This window comes from Pteropus medius, unplaced genomic scaffold (assembly GCF_902729225.1).
Source record: "Pteropus medius unplaced genomic scaffold, Ma_sr-lr_union100, whole genome shotgun sequence".
Taxonomy (NCBI): domain Eukaryota; kingdom Metazoa; phylum Chordata; class Mammalia; order Chiroptera; family Pteropodidae; genus Pteropus; species Pteropus medius.
In genome coordinates, this window is record NW_024344253.1 from 8411777 (window position 1) to 8437028 (window position 25252).

Genomic DNA, 25252 nt, shown 5'->3' on the forward strand with positions numbered 1-25252 from the left:
TTTTGGTGGAGCAGGAAATCAAATTGAGGAATGGAATGGAGAGTGAAGAGGTAAAAACAATGAATTCAACAAGTTTGCCTGAATAAAAAGTAGGAAAGTAGCTGAAGGGAAAGATAAGGCAGAGGAAAAGATGTTATTCAAATTGACATTAAGATATTTAAATGACGATGTAAAGAAGTCTGTACAGATAAGGAGGATGAAGTTACAGATGAGAATAGAATAATAGCTAGGAATTAGGGATCTCCAAAGCAGGAAGCATTGAGAAAGAAGCTCTTTGGTGGGGTGGCCCTTAATTTCAAATAAACATAAAGAAATAAATTCATGTCAGTTTTCTTCATTGCACACTGAAATGCAACTTGGTATTTTTCTTGGCCTCTATGCTCAAATTCTTAACCACGTCTTTCTTCAATTTTGGAGATACTGCATCCTGACTGGAGCCTCCTCTTCCCCTTGCATTTATCATTCTCTGTCTTAAATTCTGCCTCTTTTTCTCCTTATGAATCTATAAACATGTCACATTTCTACACTTTTTAATGAAAAGATAAATGCTGGTGTCCGCTGGTTGTGGATTCAATACTGACTCCATTACTTATTCTTGTTTCACTTTGGACCATAACCTAACCTCTCTGAGCTCTGTTTTCTTACCATAAAAATGGATATAATTTTTTGAAAATTAAATGAGAAAATATTGTAGGTTTTTAAGTATGTTCATTTCTCTTTTTTCCTTTACAAAGCGTTATCTCGATTGACAATTACCTGTATAATTTACAAAAGCATTTCTACGGTTCTCATTTAGTCTCATTTTATTTTGTTCTAATTTTGCTTTCTTCCTCACAGTATTGGTTATTCCTAAAAGTCCCAAGCATTATAGGCCATCTGTCACCATTCTTTAAATCAAACTTTTGGGGACAGGAGGGAAGAAAAGCTTGAGGGAAAGGGTGTGGAGAGTTTGGGGAGAGTCATTTTTCTAAACTTCAATGTATCCTCTTATAAGAGAGCAGAGAATCAGAAAATAACATGGGTTAGACAGAAACAGAAATACTCAATCCTGGATTCAATACCAGAGGGTATTATTGACCATTATGTGATTCCATTTTTTATTTTACAAAATAAACACTGTGAGTCTTTAACACTCTTGAAATAATAACTGTGAACCCAAGATACATTTATTTCTGTGCAAATATGTTGATTACTGAGACAAAGATTAAAACTTGGGAGCAAAGACCTGTGAGCATAAACAAATATCTCAGAGAGAACTGTTTGTTATTCATGTGGTCTAGATCGACTTTTGTTTTTAATGAGAGTACTGTGTACTCTTGTGGGAATTTTATACATGACAGAGATATGAGATGTTAAATGTTCTATATAAATTTTGTCTTTAAAATTGATTTGACTCCCAACAAAATTGACCAATCCTTCTGATTCTAAAATCTCTGGTTCATTTATGCATCTACCTGATCATTATGTCAATACACACCTCAGTCCAGTATCCTTCTTTTTGGTTATTAAACCATGTTTCCATGTAATTTTAAAAGGTGGTCTTCAACAGCAGGATATGTAATATTTCAACTGCTAGCCTACGGAATGGGTACAAGGGTGTTCATTATAGAGATCTCTACTGAAATTGAAGCAAAGTACAAAGCCTAGGCTATTCTGCTCATTTTGTTGGAGGCTCTTGAAACGCCTGGAGTGCCCATACTTTTAAGGCGGGTAACTGCTCTGACTCAAGATAAATAGAATAGAAGATGACAGGGAGAAATTAGATCCTGAGAAATCGAAAAGAAATGTAGGAAAAAGAGCTGCGGTACAAAGCACTACAGAGTTTTTCGAGGTCTTTTTATTTAAAATAGAATAACATGCAAATGCATCTTTTTTTTTTTTTTTAATGTAGGTGTTGGGAAGCATTTCCTTTTCAGGGTGCGGGTAGTTTGGCTTCTGTTCGCTCCCTCTAGAGCTGTGAACTCTCTCTAACTTGGAGACCAGTCTCCTTTCACTACATCTCATTTCCAAACTTCATGAAAAACGAAGTGTCAGACACCAAAGTGATTTCAGTTTGGCTAACAGTTTAAGAAACTAAACTAGTGGTTGCCTCATAGAAGTCTCTGTCCTGAACAGAGCAACTGCGTATTACAGGACTACTCATTTCAGAATAGAAATTTCAAATGATGGCTTTAAAAGTAATTGGAAAGTCCTGAATTTGACCAAACTCAAAGTCTGTTACCCTTCATATTGTCCAGCACATGTCGCCTTGTGAGGTTATGTCTCTTTCCCATTTTAGTTCTGATTTGTACTTGCAAACATGCTCTCTCTTCTTACTTGATTTTCTCCACACCCATTTACTCAAAGAGATATTTTGCATTAAAATGATGGAAAAGCGATCTTGGCAAGATGAAGAAGCTGCAAAAGGCATGAGAAAATTTGAAATGCTACTGAAAAGGGGAATCTTTTTAAAAATGTGGTTTTAGGAAAAGAGGGCAGACGTGTAGTTCATGTGTCAACTTGGGGTTTTCGGGTCTCTTAAGATCTTAAGATCGAAGATTTCTGTGAAATTCTGGGAGGGAATTTGTGCCATCTCAATGAGGATGACCTCTGGTTTGAACGTTTGCCTCTACTGAATTATTATTTTCAATTTTGTATCTTACAGTTTTCATTTATCTTTACCATGATGTCTCCTGGAGAGGCATGCAGCCCCTGTTCCTAATTTCTACAACAAATCTGTTCACAAAGGGCCTTCTTAAGCACAGAAAACTTTGCCAAAAGTTTGAGATTTACATTTTAGTGGCACATACACAACAAAGGATTAAGTCTTATTTTTTACCACTGACAATATCTGTCTTTTAGAATGTTTATTTCTTTTTAAATTAGAAAATAAATTGAATACTGTTGACATACAATATTATATTAGTTTCAGATGTACAACATATTAGACATTTATATAACTTATGACATGATCACCCCTATAAGTCTAGTACCTATCTGACACTATACATAGTTATTACAATAATATTGATTACATTCTCTATGCTGTACTTTATATCTCTGTGACTATTTTTATATCTGGAAATTTGTACATCTTAATCCCATCTCCTTTTTCACCCATTCCCCCATGGCAACCATCAAAATGTTCTCTGTATCTATGATTTTGTTTCTGCATTGTTTGTTTATATATTTATTTTTTAAATTCCATATTTAGGTGAAATCATATGGTATTTGTCTTTCTCTATCTGACTTACTTCACTTAGCATAATACCCTCAAGTTCCGTTTATGTCGTTGCATATGACAAGATTTTATTCGGTTTTTATAGCTGAGTAACATTCCACTGTATATATGTGTCACATCTTCTTTATCCATTCATCTATTGGTGGACTTCTGGGTTGCGTCCATATCTTGGCTATTGTAAATAATGCTGCAGTGAACATAAAAGCACATATATCTTTTTTAATTAATGTTTTCTATTTCTTCAGATAAATACCCAGAAAAGGAATTGTTGGGTCATATGATAGTTTTATTTTTAGTTTTTTGAGGAAACTTCATACTGTCTTCCATAATGGTTGCACTAATGTACAATCTCACCAATAGTGCACAAGGGTATCTTTTTCTCCACATCTCTGCCATCACTTATTTCTTGATTTATTGATGATAGCCATTCTGACAAGTGTAAGGTGATATCTCATTGTGGTTTTAATTTGTATTTTTCTGATGATTAATGACATGGAGCATCTTTTCATACATTTACTGGCTATCTCTCCTCTTTGGAGAAATGTCTATTCAGATCTTCTTATTCATTTTTTAATCGAATCGTTTGGGGTTTTTTTCAGTGTTAAGTTCTATGAGTTCCTTTCATATTTTAGATATTAACCCTTATCAGATATATCTTTGGTGAATGTCTTCTCCCATTCAATAAGTCATTTCGCTTTCTTGATAGTTTCTTTCACTGGGCAAAAACTCTTTAGTTTAAAGTAGTCCCATTTGTTTATTTTTTCTTTTGTTCCCTTGGCAAGGAGATATAATAAAAAATATATATATACATATATATATTAGTAAAAGTGATATCAAGGAGTTTACTGACTGTTTTCTTCTAGGAGTTTTATAGTTTGGGGTCTTAGAATTGTCTTTAATCCATATTTAATTTATTCTTTTACATGGTATAAGAAAGTGATTTAGTTTCATTCTTTTGTGTGTGTCTGTCCAGTTTTCCCAACACCATTTATTGAAGAGGCTGTCTTTACCCCACTGTATATCCTTGCCTCCTTTGTCATAAATTGACCATATAGGTGTGGATTTATTTCTGGGTTCTCTATTCTGTTCCATTGATCTATGCGTCTGTTTTTTATGCCAGTGCCATGTTGTTTTGATTATTATAGCCTTGTAGTATAGGTTGATAGCAGGTAGCATGATATCTCCAACTTCGTTCTTCTTTTTCAAGATTACTTTGGCTGTGGGAGTCCTTTGTGGTTCTACAAAAATTTTAAGATAATTTATTCTATTTCTGTGAAAATGCTATTGGTATTTTGTTAAGGATTGAATTGAACTTATCGATTGTTTTGGGTCATATGGACATTTTATCAATGTTAATTCTTTCTATCCATTAGCATGGTATATGCTTCCATTTATTTGTATCTTCTTCAAATTTTTTCTTTAATATTTTATAATTTTCCAAGCATAGTTCTTTTATCTCTTTTGTTAAAGTTATTCCTTGGCATTTTATTTTATTTTATTATTTTATTTTTATGCAATTGTAAATAGGATTGTTTTCTTAATGTCTCTTTCTGATAGTTCATTATTGGTATATAAAAATGCAACTGATTTCTGAATATTAATTTTGTATCCTACTACTTTTTTGAATTTGTTTATCATTTCTAATAGTTTTTTGATGGAGTCTTTAGGGTTCTCTCTATATAGTATAATGTCATTTGCAAATAATGACAGTTTTATTTCTTCTTTTCCAATTTGGGTACCTTTTCTTTCTTTTTTTGTTTGATTCTGTGGCTAAGTACAATGTGTATTTCAATTTCATTTCATTTTTATATATGTGGACTTATGTCTACTAGTTTTTTATATGTTTCTAAGTGTGCCATCTTTTCTTTTATTCTGTCTATTTTCTTGACCATTTTGGAATACTCGTTCATTGTATTTTGTGGGATTCTAGTTTAATATTATCTATGGTTTTTAGTGTATTTTTTGTACTACCGATTTATTTATATAGGTTTCTATAAGGATCATAGTATGCATTCCTAACTTATCGTATATACCCAGAATTAATATTATATTATTTCACATGAAGTATAAGAACCTTGTAATAGTGTAGTTTATTTTACATTCATTTTTTTGCATCAGTTTTTCGTATACATTATATCTACATACATTATGTTCCCTACATTATGAAATTATAACTTTTTCTGTAAATAGCCATATACCTTTTTTAAAAGACATTACAGTCTTTTATACTTATCCACATATTTACCATTTTTAGCTATTCAATTCCTTCACGTAGAGACAATTTTAAATCTGATGTCATTTCCCTTCAGTAAAAATCTTCTTTTGTGCATTTCTTATAAGTAAGCTCTCTGCTGGCAAGGAATTTTCTGATTTTTATATTATATGCAATAGTCTTTATTCCTCATTCATTTTTGAAAAATATTTTCTCTGAGGGTAGCGTTCTGGGTTAACAGATATTTTTTTCTTTACGTACCTTGAAGATGTCATTTAATTGTCTCCTGGCCTCCATTATGGCTCTTGAAATGTAAACCATGATTCATGTGTTGGTTCCTGTTATGCAACATGACATTTTTTTTCTGACTTTATCTTTTGTTTTTAGCAGTTTGCCTATGATGTGCTTAGGGCGCGCGTGTGTGTGTGTGTGTGTGTGTATGCATGCATGTGTTTATGTGTTTGTGTTTAATTAATCTTGCTTGGAGTTCACTAAGCGTCTTTGATTGCTAAGTCAATGTTCATAAATATTTCTTTAAAAATTTCCCCATTCTCGCCCTTTCCACTCTTTAGGAATCTATGTACACATATATTAGAGTTTTTATATTGTCGCATAGTCAAGAGGCTCCATACATCTTTTTGCTGTCAATTCTTTACTCTCATTTCTTGAGATTGGATAAACTTTATTGTTTTCTTTTCTTTTTTTTTTTTAATTTTATAGTGACATTGGTTAATGAAATCTAATAAGTTTCAGCTGTATACTTTAACAGTAAGGCATACATATGTTTACATTGTGGGTTCACCTCCCATAGTTAGATTTCTTTCTGTTACTATATATTTGACTCCCTTTACCCCATCTACCTCCCACCTCTCCCCACCCCCTACCTTCTGGTAACCACTAGTCTATAGTACATGTCCATGAGTCTCTGTTTGTTTGTCCTGCTCATTTGTTGCTTTTAGGTTTATATCCCACATATAAGTGATATCATGTGATTTTCAACTGTTTCTGTCTGGCTTACTTCGCTTAGCATGATTATCTCGAGGTCCATCCGTGTTGTCGCAAATGGCAGTATTTCATCTCTTCTTATGGCTGAGCAATATTCCATTGTATATATGTACCACAGCTTCTTTAACCTTACTCTTTTTCCTACTATCACTATTTTGATATCAAACCTATCCAGTGAATTTTTTATTTCAGATATTATATTATCCCATTTTAGAACTTGTATTGTATTTATTATATTTTCAATTTAATTAATGATAATTCCTATAAGTTCATTTATATGGCCCTATTTGTCTTGAATATATTTGTAATTCCTTATGTCTGAATATGTTTATAATCACTTCTGTAAGGTTCTTGCCTGCTTTTGAAAAATATAAACTATTTCAGAGTTTGTTTTATTGACTCTCTCCTAGGAGTCATATTTTCATTTCTGTATATGCCTAGTAATTTTTATTACGTAATTTTTGCATTACTTTGCTAGCACTACCATAACAAAATACCACAGACTGATTGGTTTAAACAACATAAACTTATTTTGTGGTGTCCTCACATGGTCTTCCCTCTGTGTGTCTGTGTCCCAAACTCCTCTTCTTATAAGGATACCAGTCATACTGGATTAGGGCCCACCCTAAAAACCCATTTTAAATTAATTGGCTCTTTAAAGACCCCGTCTTTAAATCTTTGAATATAGTCACATTCTGGGTTACATATAAATTTAATGAGAGACACAATTGAGCCCATAACAATAGATATCATGAAAAATACATTTTAGAACTCTTGACTGCGTTATTTTCTTCTGAAAAATGTTGATATTTTTGCTTTTAAAAACAGTAATCTTGGCTGGAAACAAACCCAATCTCCCTCTCCTGAAGTGAGCAGCCACTGAAATCTTCTCTCGGTATAGCTGTTTTGTCTTCCAGTTGTTGCTCTTTGCTGAACTCCTTGAAGTCTCCATTATACATGCATAAATAAGGGTTCAGCCACAGAATCGAAGGGTGCTTTTATGCTCAGACTTTGGGGTCCCCTCTTCTATAGTTCTCTTATTTCTGGAAGTATATTTTACAGCTGCTCCTACATCCCCAAATCCTGCACTTTGACCCTTCAAACCAGAAAAACGAAGACTCTATGCTCTAGTTCCTCATATCCCTGGCCTTTGTAGACTGCAGAGTCCTTCAGGTGAAAAGTCATGTAAACACGAACCTCCCCAGTACAACTCCCTTCTTTCATGGTTCAACTTTCCTCCAGTTTCTGTCTGATTTTGTTTGTTCTACAGTACCCTGATTTGTTTATTTTTTAAAATGTTTTACCCAAACATATAATTTTGGGGCGAAGGTTGGTCTGACACATGTTATTAGTCTATTGCTGAAATTTTAAAATAAGTTTTAAATTTCTTGAGTTCTTTGCATAAATTTTGGATACAGAGACAAGACACAAGAGAGGAATATCTGATTTTAAATTGCGTAATATTAATCCACATGTCATGTTAGAAATACTGCATTCAAGTGATGTTCTTGGTGTCTTCAAAAGAACAGAAAAATAGCAACTATGACAAGAAAACAATGAGTAATAAAGAGAAAATGAGTTAAGAGAAAGGATGAGATCAAAGCAAACATGCAAAATTAAGAATGCAAAGAAACTCCCCATGAATGGCAAAGCCAACGTGCATGCATTTGAAGCAGTAAAGATAAAATTGTGAATACAAGAAAAGAAATCAGTAATCACTATGGTCTGACTGTGTCCCTCAAAGTTCATAGATTGCATCCCAATCCCAAGTCATAGTATTAGGAGCTGGGTGGTTAGTCATGACAGCAGAGCCGTCATGAGTGTGGTTAGTGCCTTTATAAAAGAGGCTGCAAAGAGGTCCCTTGACCCTTCTGCCATGTGAGGATACAACAAAGAATCTGTAGTATGGACAAAGGCCTTCGCCCAATCATGCTGGCATCTTAATGGCATCTTGAACTTCTAGCCTCTGGAACTGTAAGCAATAAATTTCTGCTGTTTATAAGCCACCTAGTCTGTGACATTTTGTTATAGAAAGCTGAATAGACTAAGATAATATAATGTAGAGGATCAATTTGAAACATTTTCAGATGATCAATTACACTTAAAATAGTGAGAGGAGATTATAATCACAGGGGTCCATATTTTTTTAAAAAATTTTTTTCTAACAGAAGAAAGGTAGATAATGGAATAGAAACACTAATCAAAATACAAGAGAAAGAAACTGAATAGAAGAACTTGGATTCACAAACCAAAAATTGCTTTCCACTTACTACATGTGTGACAATATTGCAGGCTTTCTGTTTACAGTAATAAACCACACCGAGAGAGTTCCCGCAATGACAGATCTTCTGTTCTCATGGCAGTGGACATACAATAATCAATAACCAAGTTATTAACATATATAATTTTAGATATCTATAATTGTCAAGAAGAAACATATATTTTGAAAGGTTATTCTTCAGAGTATTACTTCTTGATTTTTACATGCAATGATGAACTGGAAAGGAAAATATTTTGATCTATTGGGGTAAAATTGAGGAAATATAGGCATAATTATATACATATTTGGTGAAAAAAATTACCTTTTTCTTTATATGATATGATGTTGATAAGTAAAATAGAACACCAGGATTGTAAAATAGAATAAATGCTGATATGATATACTACTTTAAACTTAAAATATTCCCAAAATGTTTTTAATGAGCCTTGGACTCACTTCCATGAACAATAGTTTTTATTCTCTGGTTAGACGTACCCACAATTCTTAGCCACAGCTTATTAATGATAATTTCTTCAAATAGTTTATCATTATCATTGACTCAACTTTGTTTACACAAATAGCTAAAAACAAACTTAAATTTTTTAAATAGCCACTCCTTAAAAAATTATATTTAAAGAAACTAACCGTTTTTCCTTTTATTTCCCTGACAAATGCATTCTTGAAATAAATTGTGATAAAGCAAATGGCTTTATATATAATTAAAGTTTTTGTATCAATATTTGAAAATAATAATGAAGCCCTAATGTGCGGTTTATGCATGCATTGCTGGAATAGTTATTCTGCTGCTGGCTTGAAAGGTACTTCAACCACAAAGGAATGGGAGTATTCGAAATATCAAATAACAGAGACTTAGGGCTACTGTCTGGGTATGTTCCTGTTCATCTTCCTTAGCGTTCGGCCAAAGTCTCAGTTGCATAACTTCTTCCTTGGGCACCACGACACGGACTCCTTACCAGCCACATGGCTTTTTTCTGAGACAGGCAGCAGCAGATCACTCTTCAGGTGGCTGCTTAATCAGATGCTTAAATGGATGAGTATTTCCTTGACCACTCTCAGTGTATTGTGGTACAGTAAGGAGATGTCATTATGCTTTTGTTGGTGACAGAGACTGTGGGCCATGCTGCCAGACTGCACTCTGCTCAAGCTATTCCCTGAGCGGCCCCAGAAAAAGCTGCCTTGGGTTGAAGGTGGCCAGCCTGAAGTTTCCAGCAACCCCAAGCTCCATGAATTCCTGAAGCATTAGGAGATCCTTGGACATAACAATTGGGAAATTGTTTTAGGATACAGAAGTCAGTGGCTGGTTATTATTTACTCAATATGCCATTAGCCGAATTTGTGTTTGTGTTTTAATTATTCTTTGAACGTCTAAATTTTGTTTTCTGCATTTCGATGCTGTGGACAAAATAACGAGGGGGGGTGGTGTATGTGCAAGTTCAATGGCCGAAGGTAACCTCACAAGGTGATCTGATCATAAATTCCTAACTGGGCAGGTTGGGCAGCCAGACCCCAAACATATAACTTCTTTAGTAAAAGGAAGGTTTTAAAGCCAGTCCCTTCCACTGTTCTTGTGTATCTAGGTTAACTTACCTTTGAAATGCCAGCAGGAATCCTCTTTTCCAAACAGCTTGAGGTTTAGCCACCCTCAAGGGAGCCCTAATCTTGTTAAACACCCTGTACCTTGCTTTCTCCCATCTTCCTATAATCCTTCTTATGTTCCCTCCATAATTCCAAAAGTACAAAAGAAACTGCAAAACTGTCATTTTCCAGAGCATTTGAGAGCTTGTCTCTCAGCATGTCATCAGTTTGGATCATATAAACTCAGATAAACTTATAAAAATTCTCTAGGTTTGGACGTTTCTTATGTGGACAACGCTATGTTTTGGAGCATGTAAATGTGCCTATTTGTTTTAGTTTTGCTATTGAGTATAACTTTCATCAATTCACGAAAAGATTCTCTATCTCATTTTAATTATAATTTTACTTCATCTGAATAAAAATACAATAACTCTGGTCTCTTTTTTGTTTAGTATTTGGCTAGTGCTCTTTATTCTTTTATATTTAATATTTCTTTGTCATTTTGATTTACATATTAGGAGCCTCGTATCCTAGATTGTTTTACATTTATCCTGGGTATTTTCCCTTTAGAAAGGAATTTTTTCCTGTTTACTTTTATTATTGTCTTAACTCAGTTTCTTGTGTTTTCTTCTGTTATTTTGATTTATGCTTCATCTTTTTTACTTTCTTGGTATTCATGGTGTTTTATTATATGTTTGATTTCTGTTTATTCCTATGAGTCACATATACGTTTCTGAAGTATCTATCATTTTATTATTCTTTCTCTGGGCCCCATATTGATCATCAATCATCTTCACTCTCAGTATTTTAAACTCTTTTATTTTTTGTTTGACACTCTGGGAGACTTTTAAGTTGATATCCCACGAGACCAATTTTTATTATGTATTGTCAATTCTATGTATTAACTTTTTCAATTCAGATGTTAAATTTGGTTCTACATTAAAATACTTTTTTTAAATTTCAGAATACTTTCTTTTTAGCCCAGTCTTTATCTTAATGAATTTTCTCTGTAATTTTCTGTTCTTTTTCCATAGTTGCCATGTAGACTTGCTTCTTTTAATGACATTAAGAAAATATCATCTGTAATTTTTCTTTCTTAAAGTTATATTTCAAAGACAAGATTTTTCTCTGAGTCTCAGGAACTATGTTTATAATTTCTTATAATTCATTGTTTGTGTGTGTTTTAATTTGTTTACATACTCTTGAATCTAAAGAGACTAGGATTTGCTCATTGATATGAAAATGGATGTATTTCGGTTCATTTAGTGGCCTTCTGCAGGTTGACTGTTTACCAATTTTATCTAATCTGAAAGGCAGATTGTTTTTAAAAATATTTGAAAACAATAGAAAGTCATTATCAGGGATGGTTTGTCAGTAGAACTGTTTGAAGTTAAGGAAATTAATTAGTTAATCACTCAAGAATTCATCCATCTCTAAAATTTCTTAAAACTTCCTCCTTGCTATTATTTATTAATGGCCTTGCCCACCTCTCATAACACCAATCTGGTGAGTTCTAAGAACATAGAACAGCATGTGGCTTTGACTAGCAGCTCTGTGGAAAGTAGTGTTTGTTTGAACTAGATGATGTCATTTCCTATACAATTCAAGATGTCCATTTTTTTTTTTTAATTTCTCTAACACTTTCAAAATGAGCATGAATTTTTGCATCATTCTTTGCTTTGGGATTAGTGATACCAAGACAGCTGTAATAGCAACAGAAATTTAAATCCTAACAAACCACAAAATTAAATACCAGATTTTCTACTCTTCAAACTCAGGAGAAGACTATGAAGAAGTCAAAACTTGTCATGTGCTTCAGTAATTGGAATGTGCGAGGCAAGTTTCAGGTAAGCATCCCAGTGAAGCAAGTCGTCAGCTTCCACCGACACACTTAGTTTAAAGAAAATTCAACGGATTGACAACATTTATCACAACGTCATTTGCTTTGGTTGGCCTTCATGCTGGCAAAGATCAAAAACCTGGCAACATAGGCTGCATTTCAAAGATCTTATCATTTCAATGAAAAGAGACTCCCCGACCCCACAAGTTTGATTTGTTTTCTATGTGCTGTGTAAGACTCTAAACTTGCACATGTCAACCTTATATGAGTGGGTGTTTCCAGGGAGAATGAGCTGAGAAAAGCATGAATGGATGTGGTTTGGGAAAAGAATAGGATATGAATTTCAGAACAGCAAAATGACTGCCTAAAACCACTTCAGAGAGAAGGAGAGAAGAAAGTGGCTTAGTGACAACATCTCAGGTGTGAGAAGTAACCTGAAATGCCTTCGGTTCCACGGTGTGAAAAAAAGAACAAAAGCGTTCTTTGCTTTTCATTCGGCTGCCTAGATTCTTCCCCACCTTTCCTTCCTGTGTCCCTCCCATGTTCTCTGAGTACAATCCTTTGGAAAATAAATCTTGCTCTTCTAGTATTTAACGTCATGTCGTTTGCTCAACAACGATCAAGATCAGAAAAATATCTCATCAGCAATTTAGATATTAATCCTAAAATTTTGAACTTTAAATAGATGCTTGAACTGGGTGTCAGATCTTAATTTAGATAAATAAAAATGTGTACAAGACGTTTTAGTTGTAGCTCAAATGCTCACAATTTATGTGGTCTCTAAGGCTGTGCAGCTTGTAAGAAGGAAGGAGTACTTTGGGGCTGATTTGCATTTTGGTACTTCTGGGTAAATGCAGGTTGTGAAGAATATACAAGGTGATGCCTTATTACATGTCTTCTGTGAATTTCAGGAAAATGTGATTCTCAATGTCTGATCAGAGTCTGTTATTTTTTTTTCTTCCATGGTTTTAGTTCACGCACATTGATGAATCAGAAACAGACTCTCGGAAAAAGAAATAAATAAAGTGGTAGCCCTCGGCATTGCTGTCCAGTCGACTGTTGTGAGGGTGGTGATTACTCTCCATGAATGTCTCAGTCCCTTTACCCCTCTTATTTTTGAAATAACACTTGGAAAGAATGGGGGGAGAAAAAAGATGGATTTGGGCTAATGCATAGTACCCTCTTGCTTAGTCCTCTTTGCGGTCTTCGAAATAGGATTTCTCAACAGCTTGGATATAGTCTGTGGTCATGAAATAGTATTAGGCTAACAAGGGCTCAAAGTCTTGTTTTTGGCCTCTCAAGGATGGGGATCTTTCCAGGTGAGAGAAAGGCCACATAAGGAAGGTTCATCAGGCACTGGCCCAGCTGTTAAGGCAGGGGTTCCCAAACATCAGATGCATCACTGCTTTTGGGGAAGGTGTTAAAATGCAAATGTGTAGGCCCTACTCCTAGAGATTCTGATTTTAAAAGTTAGCCATTGGGCCTAGAACTTTGCATTTCTAACCAGCAGCATAAATGATTCTGAAACCGGTGTTCCTCTTTGAGAAATGCAGTTCTAGAATTTCAGTTGATTTCTGCCTCTCCTCCTTGGCTTGGGTCCTTTGAGTTAGGCCCATAAAAAAAAAAAAGAATGTTTTTTTCATCTGCTCCTATTTTGATGAAGCTAGTTTTAGAATCATAATTTACTTCTAGAATGCTCTTACTGTTATTCAAAATAGTATCATTTGGCAAAGTGAAAATGATTTTGAGAAGAAGAAACATAAAAAGCTTTTGAAAAGAAAACCAGATCATGAGATGGCCTATTAAGCAGCAAGAATAGATTCAACTTTGAAGCTATGGAGAATTTTAGCAAATGGTCTCAATGAGGAAATGACTAATGGAGATTTGGGGAGCCAAGGGAAAGCATCATACTCCTGTCAGAAGTTATACCAAGAATGTTTGTTCGGCTAGAAGACCTTGTGACACAGAGAGAGCCAGGTGACGGGGAGATTACTGTTCTCATCACAGACTTTTATTCACTTATGTAGAAACCCTTCCAGCTGAATTTGCATTTCCAAGACTGTGAAGAACATCCAGGGAAAAAGTTGTCTGGATTTATAAGGAGTCTTAAAACCTTGGCTTCAGCCTGAGTGTTTGGAGCTTAGTTTAAAACAACTGAGAGATTGATTCCATGGTCCCATTATTAGAAAAAACCAGGGTGGTTAATTTTTCAGTATGGGCCATAGTGAGCAATGGGTTTAGGCAAACACATGAGAAGAACAACATATAGGTACAGAAGGGTTTGCCCTTCTGTGAGAATGATTATTTCAGTAAAACAGAAAACGAAGTACACAAACTGAATTGGTAAAGGTATGCCAAGAAGCATAATGACCAACAGCAAAGGCAGTTGAAAATACTCTGGTATCTGTTTCCACTACAGTTCAGTTCAGACGACTATCATAGGGAGTAAAGACTAATAAATAATAATAAAATTAAGAAAAAAAAACCAAACAGGCAATCTGAGGCACCCCTTTTCTCAATGCCCTCCAGCTTACCTTTTTGTAATGGACCCAGGTCTCCTGTGTCTCTAGATTGCCCTCTGGTGGTCACTGCCTGTACTGCTCTGTCTCTTTTGGGCAGAAAGTCTGTGGGATTTTCTTTGGAAAACAGACTGTCCTGTAAATCATTGCCTTCTCGTCTCACTATCTTCTATTAAATCTGACAAGATAGTGATTTTCAAATAATTCTAACAATGGACTCCTTTCTTCAAATAGTACTTCACGCAGAAGACTGGCATATAAACCAGTAGAGGTAGAGCTGATTGGCTTGAAGGGTGGAGGACATGCAGCCATAACCATTTGGCCTCCAAAATGGAGGCAACCTTACGGCACACAGTAGGCAACTACTGTGACAAATTCACTATGCCAATGGGCTCTTATTCGTCATCTTAAGGGCTCTATTTGCATTAAGCAGAGCCATCCTGAAAATAATATGCATTCATCAGAACTCTTTTAGTTGGAATTAATAAAGCAAATTAATAAAGCAAATTAATAAAGCAAAAAATAAGAATCTTTGCTTATGAATCTTCAAAACGCAAGGCTGTGATTTGAAATAGGACCAAATGTAGATGCTCAGAGGATGTCAACAGGAATTGTCTCCTCTTTCATCTTTTGGGTCTTTGTTAAAACTTGTTGGCTTTATCTCCTGTAAGTTCTCTCCACAAAGCTGCAAAAGAAAACATTCAGACTTACATGGCAAATATATCAAGACTCTATAAAAATAGAAACCGCTTTTTCCCTTTGGCTAAATCTCTGTCCCTTCCCTACTGCCCCTCCCCATCCACGTAAAGGACTCTGATGGCTCCTGTTCAGGACCAAGATCCATCATTGCATCAGGTGCCGGGGTTATGTATTCATGGCTCCCACATGGAATGAGTGTATTGGTAACAATCCTTATTACAGAACATACAGCTTTTTTCTCTTTTTTTAATAAAGGGAAGAGATTGCGTAAAGTGAAAACCAAATTGGGTTTCAGGATGAGAAGTTCCACTGTGCCATTAGAGCTCTATGTCGCTCCATTTCTGTGCTTTTGGTTCCGTCTGCTTTCTCTGTTGGCCTCTCAGCACATCTAGGAAACCAACTTTGATTATGTGGTGATCGAAAGAGCAGCTGGCACCTTTTGTCATGGAGCTAACCATACAGTTTTCCCAAGAGCCAGAGATGCTGAAGGAGGAGATACAACAAAACTAAAGGGCTTGTGGCTCTGGCTGTGCCCCATGCTAAGCTGGTGACCCAGCAGAGAAATGACAGCATGTTCAGCATCAATAGTGCTTCATGGTCTGCACTGAACATCTAAGCATAAAAAAAAAAAAAAAAAAATTTGTCATTGCTTCATTTGCGCCTGCCAGAGCTCATGCAAAATGTCTCCTGGTCTCATGCTAATCCAGAACTGCACAGTGATGGAACTCTAGGAAATGTGGTACTAGGTTAGCTAAACTGACACAATACAAATCTACCGCAGGAATTAACACAAGGTGGAAAGAAAGGTAACATTTAACTAGGTAGTATCTTAACCATTGGTCACACTGAGGATTTTAATCCGCAAGAGTTCCACGGACACTGAGCAGATCTTCAGTGCTCGTCTTGGGTCATGTTACTCTGTCTCTTGGCAGAAAGATGGAGGCGAAAGCTAGTCTGGATGATTAAGTTCTGTTGAGTATATTGTTGGGGAGCAGGAGAGAATTCTCCCACCCTGCCATTCTGTAGTTTTCATGGATGGACTAGTTATAAAATAAAATTGACCTGAGACTACATTAGCTAGAGAAAAGGCCAATTTAATGTATGTGCACACGTAAAAAAATCACAGTATGATGCTCAGATCATAAAAATGAGGCTCAAAAAAATTGATCGAACCAGACACCTTTCTATAATTTTTAGACAAAACAAACAAACAAACAAGCAAACAACAAAAAAACAATAAATTTGTGAAAAATTGACAGGACAAAGAAAGTTAGCACTTACCAGAAAGGAACACCAACGTTCGGGTATTCGTTAGGAATCTAAACAAAGTTTGGGCTCGGATGGTAAATTAGTAAATGCATTTTCAACTCCGGACTTTATAACTCTTGGGATGAGGTTGTCTCTCAGTCCTTCAGAAGTGAGGAGGGCAGCTATCATTGAGATTTATTTCCTGCTTTTAGAGGGCAGAGGAGACTCAGAGAGCTCTTCCTGCTCTTGTTGCTTCTCTGGTGATTTTAGTTCAAAATAATCAATAAGCCATTGTGGAATATCTTAGGGGCAGACTGCCCTAGGTCCTGATAATATGAAAAACAATAGTAACCTTACCTCAGAATCATTCTTTTTCAAGTTTAAAAATTGATCATTTTCTGGAGTGTCCTAGAGAAATGTTTTGTTCCCAAGCTTTCTCATTTTACATCTAAATCTATTCACACAGGCATGATAATGACAAAGAGTACATAGAGGAAAGATGGGGGCGGGGGTGGTGGAGAGGGGAGGGACTGGGGAAGGGATGAGAGAAAGCCTAGAGCTAGGATTTCTGACAGTGTCAAAAAGGGGTCATACAATTGGGCGGGACTTTTTAAACCCTGAGCTTTACTTTTGTGGTTGTCAAATAAACAAATTACACACTAAATAAAACAAAGTAAAAAGATGAGTTTGTTGCTTTGAACCTGCAAGCCGGGAAAGTCAAGGCTGCAGGAGCAATGAGTTCCAAGTTGCTCACAGACCAAGGGATTTTTATGGGGTAAATGGAAAAGTTATTTAGCTTTTTCACCTGATTGGTTGCCCAGTGGTCTTCTTTCTTATTTAGAGCAGAGTAGCTGAGTCAGGGGAACAAGGAAGCCTAGAAATGATGTGAAAAGACTGGTATTTGGAGATTTGCTGGGGTCCTCTGCTGATTTCTGAGGTGAACTCTAAATTCCTCTAAGATTAGGTTAAGTTTCCATTATGCGCTTGCATTGATGGTCTCCGTTTTATCCTTGACATAAGTGACTCCATTTTATTTTGGTTCTTCATGGTGCAGCAATGTGTTGCCTGTTTGAAGTCAGCAGGGATGATTGACTACCAGTTATATCTGAGAAGGTGAACTATTTGTGTACATTTGTGTATAGAATGAACTAAGAAGACTGGAGCCAGAAGAAATTTATAAATCCAAGGGTCAAAATTAGAGTCAGAGACATCTATTTGTAGGTATAATAGGCAGATCTGAAAGTAATAAATAGCTTTTTATTTGAAACCATTGGTACGCTGAGAAGCAGCAAAGTAAAGTGGCTGAAACTATGGACTTCAGAGTCGAAACTACCGAGTTTTTACTTGGTTTCCGCTGTTTGCTAAGTATGGGACCTGGGGCAAGTTACTTAAACTCTCTTTGACTTCATTTATTTATATTTAAAAGGAGATGAGAGTAAGAATAGCTACTTATAGTAAAGGTTAAATGACTTAACATATGTAACATGTTGACTAGAACCTGGCACATAGAAAATGCTACGTAAATGTTTACAATTATTATAATTCTACATCTCTAGGAGTTAAAATAACAATACATCATCATTAGGAAGTTTCAAGCAACATGTTGAGAAACACCAAAACTGCTATTTTTCGAGTGGTTAATATCACCTATTGAGTACCCATTACATGGCGGGCACTGTGGAAATACTTTCCAATTATTATTTAATTAAATCTGTACAGCAATCCAAGAGGATAGATTTTCTTATTCCCATTTCGTGGGTAAGAAAACCAAAGCTCCAAGTTGTAATTTACCCAAGGTCGCATAGTTAAAAAATAAAAGAATAAGGATCCAATCCAGTTCTGTTTGACTATAAATTCCATGAGTGCTCCATCTACTCTGCCAGAAAGCCACACCCCACAGTTTTGGCAGAGAATCTGCCCCTAAAGCTTGTGCTTTTGCAGGCATTCTTAATCAAGCCCAGCTTTCTCTCAGTGCCCTGTCAAGAACCAAGTATTGAGCTTCCTGCATTGGAGACAATTTTAGGCCTTTTTTTTTTTTTTTCACATTTGTCATTCTGATTTATGAGGAGTGTCCTTAAGCCTAGAAAACTTTGAGATCCTCAGTCGTTTTGGAGATGGAGGGACTGGTGATAAAGTTATGCATGTTGGGAACAGATTTTCCCTGAGGTTTTGCCCTCATATGGAGCAAGGAGCACTACCAAAGGGAAGAAGAGGATGGATGGGGAATATTAGCAAGACCCATGAATATTATCTGAAAGGGTTATCTGGATTAAGCAAGAAAGCAGGAGGTGAAACATGCTCTTTTTGAGAAAAGGAGAATGATGAACCCCCCATGCCTCTCCTCAAGAAGCTGTGATTCGGGGTCTATGGCCATGCCAACTTGAACGTGCCTGATCTCATCTGATCTCAGAAGCTAAGCAGAGTCGGGTCTGGTTAGTACTTGGATGGGAGACCACCTAGGAAGACCAGGTGCTGTAGGTGTTTAAAAAAAAAATGAAGAAGAAGACGAAGAAGAAGAAGTTGTGATTCCCCCAAACCGAGGGAGCTCTGCAGTGCAATCGTGGAGGCTCTGGGCTGCTCCATTCATCCCTCAGCACTGGATTTGCCCTTCAGGTTGTTCTCTAGGCTCCCTGCATAATTACTTTGTAATTCAAATTGTTGATTTGAGATCAAGCAGCCAGCCCTTTCTTTGTCAACATGTTATGCTTGCTACCACCAAATATGACAGTTTCTTCTTTCTTTTTTTTTTTCTTTTTTTTTTTTAATTAAAATGTTTGCAAAGGTAGCACTTAAAATGAATTTCAGGGGCACAATAGTCACATCGTGAGAATAACAATGTTTGTACATGGGAAGGCGTTTCTCTATTCACTTCCTCCTTGTCCCAGAAGATTTTTTTCAGTTTGTGTTCTAGATGTGAAACTGCTGGAAGGCCTTGGAAGGTTTCTGACTACGCCTCTGATGGAGAGAGTGAGAGAGAGAGAGAGAGAGAGAGACAGACAGAGACAGAGAGACAGAGAGACAGAGAAGACAGAGAGACAGAGAGACAGAGAGAGACAGAGAGAGACAGAGAGACAGAGAGACAGAGAATAAAGGAGTCACTACTCCCTTTATTCCACATTCACTCTCTTTCATAGGCTCCAGAGAACTGAATGCAGAATCAGCACAGTGCGTATTTCCTGTATCGGAGACTTTTCTAAACAGGCCTCAGGTATCTGAGAGAGTCTGTTGTCCTCTGCATCAACAACTCTATGGCCTCATGGTAAACATTATTTCGTTATTTCTGGTTCTATAAAAATAAATCATAGAGAGACTACCCGAAGAAAGTTAAACAGAAAAAAAGGCTGTTGCTTATTTTTCGAAAATGTTTTTTCTCTCTCCCAAAAGAAACGTCTATCAAGGTAAGTTGATTCACAGACAGGAAAAGAACACTCTGTCTTTTCCATATCTTATCTGTTCCACTAAGAGACAAAAACTAATGATTGGTCGTAAATGGTTAGCTGATGCTTCTGTATTGACTTGTGGTTTGCAGCAGCCTTACTTCCTTTGCTTTGTGACATCATTTTCCTGTTCTTTCCCACAGTTGCATATGTGGGTTTATGTGATACACACTAATCCAACAAATGGAAGAAATTATGTACCATGTCGGAGAGCTTTCGGGAAAAGAATTTGGAACAAAGGAGTCAATACTTGAAGAATCTATAAAGTAAAAAGGGCGATGAGATAACCGACGAGGAATGCTTCTTAGCCTATGATTAAAGAATCCTGCTCGCCGAATGTTTTGAGTGAACCCACGATCTTTCTGCTTCCAACACTCACTCCTAGGCAAGTGGGCATGTTGGGCTACTAGACAGAAGTTTATCCCACAAAGCACAATGGCTTGACCAAGTCGGAATGGCCACCAGGGGAAGACATTCCATCAGTAAGAGAAAAGATGGCTTCTTTGAAGAAGTGTGGTTTGAGGATAAGAAATCCAGGAACTTTAGGGTACGGATGCAACTCCTACAGAGAGAGAAAAGAGGGTTTGACACTGTTCCATTTGGCCAAAAAGCTTTCAGCCTGAAAAATGCTTCCCAAGTTAGCTTTGAGTCACTATAAATTCCGTCATCGCTGTAATTCTAACAATCTCACTTGCCCATCACTCTAAGAGCAGCTTGGAATTTCAAGGAAGTGTCACAAGTGCCCCTTGACTGATAATCCTTACTGTGAAAGACGGTACCCTGACTTGTAATTTTGTTGACATCTTCTGCTATGATGAGCACCTCTGGTAGTTGCTTACTGAATTCTCTGCAGCATTTTTGGGTTTCAGCTTGATAGTTGAAAATAAGGTGTTCTGCAGTGTTGCACCCCTACTTGATGTCTGTTTGTTTCTTATGTTTTCCACGCACCAGATGCTGTATTTGCAGGAAGAAGAAACACTTACGTGTTAAGCTAACCACCTGCATTAAGCTCATTATCCAAGTAACTTGAACTCAGAATTTAGCTGACTGTAGAAAGGGTAATCTCTTTTTAGGATTCTGAGTTGTAGTTCTCAAGATGGTATCTGAAATAAACCAGTTTGCTCTTACATGGCCACAGAGCCTCGAGGAAACACTAGAGGCCCACAGAGTGTGGCAGTGCTTGGCCATGGAAAAATCCCATGGTTATCTGCAGAGCCATCGCTACGCTCTGAGAGAACGACAGTAGGTTTAGGACCCAAGATACTGGTATATCTGAGTATCTTTAGGGAAGTCCCTCAGTTTTTCAACACTGAAAACACAACAGTGTTTAGCATATAGAAAGTGCTCAGTAAATATCTGTTGAACAGATGCCAAAGGAATGCTTAGCTGGGCGGAGCCTGGGGTGGGCTTTTTACATCCAGGGCTATGATACTCCGGCCTAAGAGAGTAGGCACCTCCTGCAGCTGTTGCAACAAATGCTGCCACGGGACTTCTCTCCTCAATAGAGTTAGGGTAGCTCGATATATAGAAGAAAAGCTTTGTGGTTACAATGACCGAGCTTTCGAGTGTGAGCTTTCAGAGCTCCAACTTATTCTTCTATAAATTGGGATAAAGAGACATACGGGACTGAAGCAAGTATTACATAGTATTATAGGTCGTTATAACTGCAAGAGCAGCTAGTTTACTGCTTAATGCTGTCCTGAGAATTTTCCGTACACCGTTCTGGGCATGTGGACAAAGATTAATGTATCTATATCATTCTGGGATGAAGGATTGCAAGAAAAAAAAATGAACATTTATTGAGTACTTTATGTGTGTGTGTGTGTGTGTATATATACATACACACATAACATATAATATATATGTGCATATAAAATATATAATATAGTATACATATAATATATAATATATATACACACATATATATACATATATGGAATATTTTGTTATCTCATTTACTTTTTAAAAAATAACTCTGTGAGGTAGTTGTCTGTTTATATAGATTTATATAGAATTGAGCCTCAAAATACCCAACACTTCCAACTCATAAATGATGAAGCCATAATTTCAGTCTATTCTACCTGATTCCTCAGCCGATGCTCTGTCCTCTGTGAGTTGCCTCCCTACAGGTAGTGTAAATTGGGTGAGAAGAGTTTAGAACTGTTGAGATTTTCTACTCTTGGCATCCAGTTAATATAACTCAATTCTCTGCTTGCTTTCAAGGATATCACATGTAAGAGGTTTGGACGAACCTTGTGCCTTATGTCTAGCCACCTATGCAAATTAATTTAAAATCAATTTTTGTCTTTCAGAAGTTAGGTAACAATTAACATTTGTAATTCACTAATAAGATTTTTCTCCAGTTTTAGTAAATTTCTATTTTAGCATTTCTTTGAGATATCAATGCAATCAAATTTCATTTTTTTTGCATTGTTTTTCTTTTAAGTTTACAAGTCTCTCTTTTTCCGGAAAAAAAATATTCCTTTCATGTTTTAAGGGTGAATGAACAACCAATGAATAAATACACTGTAATAACACACATCACATCAATGTATGTAAACAAGTAATGCTGTTTGTTTCTATGGCTCTATTCCTCCTGTAGGTGATATGACCCATGTAAGTGATATATACATGTATGTGTATTTGCATATAGAATATATATGCAGATTATATATGTGCACATGTATCCTTTATACATATATAATACATATGTAGAGTATGTATATTTGACATATGTACATTCATTCTATATGCTTTCCCAACAGGGTCAATGTGGAGCAAATCATTATTCTTAAACTTTGATTTGTCTCGTGAGTCTTCTACAGCTCTGTGGCTATCCAACAAGGTATTTTTCCTTCCTTACTGTTTCAGAAATGCTTGCTGGTGTCACTCAGATCAAATATTCATAAGCTCTTCCTAAGAAATTGCTTTTTAAGTGTCAACTGTCATCTCACAACCTGGACTATCTAGGCTTTGACTCCGGGAAAATTTCTAATGCTATTACCTTTAAAGACCTAGAGAAATATCCTCCTCATCAGTCTAGGGATATGGGATGTACAGATCTCTATTTTCAAAAGGAAAGTTCTTCCAGTTGTTATTACAACATCTGAGTCCAGGCAATCTGCCACCAGGCTGCCAAGACAACCTCTCTAGTTGTAAGCCTATTGTGGTGACCCCTGGCATCCTGAGTCAGTGCCCTCTCATTTCAGAGGCACAATCTGCTCTGTCAAACAAGTTGAGGAAGAGAACTGTCAGTTCTGAGCTGTTTGGCTGGTGGAACTCTTCAGTCTGAAATGAAGGACCCAGGTAGGTAAGACTGGCATAAAATGGCTAAGATGAGTTGGCTTCTGTGTGCCCACCCTCCCATTATCTCTCACACCTCTCCACACTGTAGCAAATGGATGCCAGTTGTCCAGAGTCCCAGTGTGAGGGAGGAACGTGACAATAACACCATGCCAGCAGTGTTGTATTTTGGGGTCAGCTGCTCAGTGAGACTTCTATTATCTGTCACAACAAGGGCCCCTGGGGCTGCCACAGAGCCATCATCACCACCACTAACATGTGTCTACACTGAATGATACCACTGAATTTCTTTCCCTTATTTACTCTCGTCTCTGGGAGGATTTTGATGACTGATTTTCCCATTGGATCATTAATCCCGAGCTTTAGGCTCAGGTTTATATGAACATTATCCTTTTGTCATTGTGTATTTTCCAAATCTTTTATTTGATTGCTCACAAGTCAGAACAAATCGAAGTCTACTTAAGGTCTACTTATAGCAGGAGCTTTTTTGGGAAAACTACTTCTGTGAAAAAAAAATAGAGTAAGTTGGGAGTGTTTGAGGCAAATAGAAGAATATGGAGTGAACTGCAGCCAATTCAACTCGTCTGCCTCAGATGAATGTGGGAGTGAGGAGTGTGAAGTCTAGACGTCATCATCACCGTCAAACACTGTTGCATGTTTGTCTTCACTCATCATCACCAAAAATAATTTGTAAGCACCGTCTGCACAGGATAGAACTGAATGACCAGCTCAGTGTTTCTTTCTTTCTTTCTTCTTTTTTTTTTAAATGCCTACAGCACCTGGTCTTCCTAGGTGGTGTCCCATCCAAGTTCAAACCAGGCCCGACCCTGCTCAGTGTTTTTGAGACTTGTTATAAGGCTTGGGAATCAGCCTGGATCTTGCCCTAATTCCAACACAGTATGAGGTCAAGGCTTCTCAATCTTTCTCCAACCTTGCAAAACTAGAAAATGGTAACATTTTATAACATTTGGTTAAATGGATAAAGATGCTCTTGGCTCTAGGCCACCTGTCCAGTAACTCTGGCGATTCCAGGTCCCACATAGCTACCATAAGGTTAGCATGCATATGGCACATTCATGGTACAGTGTTGCACTACTTCGTGCCAGTTGAGAAGAGCTAATCCAAATGCTTATATTGATGAACCACATGTGTATCTACTGACAAAATTCTGTGCTATACAATATTTGAAATATCCCCTAAATTAAAGAATTCATTTAAATATTCAATAAAATGCTAAATTCCATTGACTGTTCCTCTACGCCTTCTAGCAGCTCAGTTGACCCTAAAGGCACAAAGAGACTGGAGGGAAAGGAGGCATCTGTCACAAAATATGTCAGGATTTCCTTAGTATCAGATATCTCTAAACCATGGACCCACTGTTTTCAGAGTATCCATGAATTTGGTAGGAATATTTCTAGTTAGTTATCTCCAATGAGATAAATCCCAGTCAAATTCAAAAAGTAAATCAAATGGTCCACTGGACATGATGGCAGGAGAGGGAGGTTTGGAGGAAGGCAGCTAGATAGTATTAGCCCAGGGGGTTTCAGATTGCAGCACTTAATCATTACTTTAAATGATCATAAAGTAATAGACCGAAGCCACGCTCTCTACAAGAGCGTCATAACATGAAGATGTTCCTCAGAAGAAATCTAATGTAATGTACAAGTCTGGAGCCACTTCCTCCAAAGTGTTTTGTTATGCTTCCCCAGGATGCCCCTTCGGAAGGAAGCATCTTGTTCTCTCTTCCATCACAGCCCCTCATGCATCATACAGTAATTGCTGCTTAAGAGTCCAGACTCCTTAAGATCTGGGACCATGTCTCATGCACTTCCGAATCCATAACACCTTGCAAGTACCCAATGAACTGTCAAATGACAAATCATATGGAATATGAAATTTGAGACTATTTGTGT

At 36.7% G+C, this 25252-nt stretch overlaps 1 pseudogene; it reads left to right on the plus strand.

Annotated features, from left to right (window-relative positions):
* Positions 1-18961: 18961 nt before the first annotated feature.
* Positions 18962-19080, plus strand: LOC120608005 (uncharacterized; annotated as a pseudogene).
* Positions 19081-25252: the final 6172 nt, after the last annotated feature.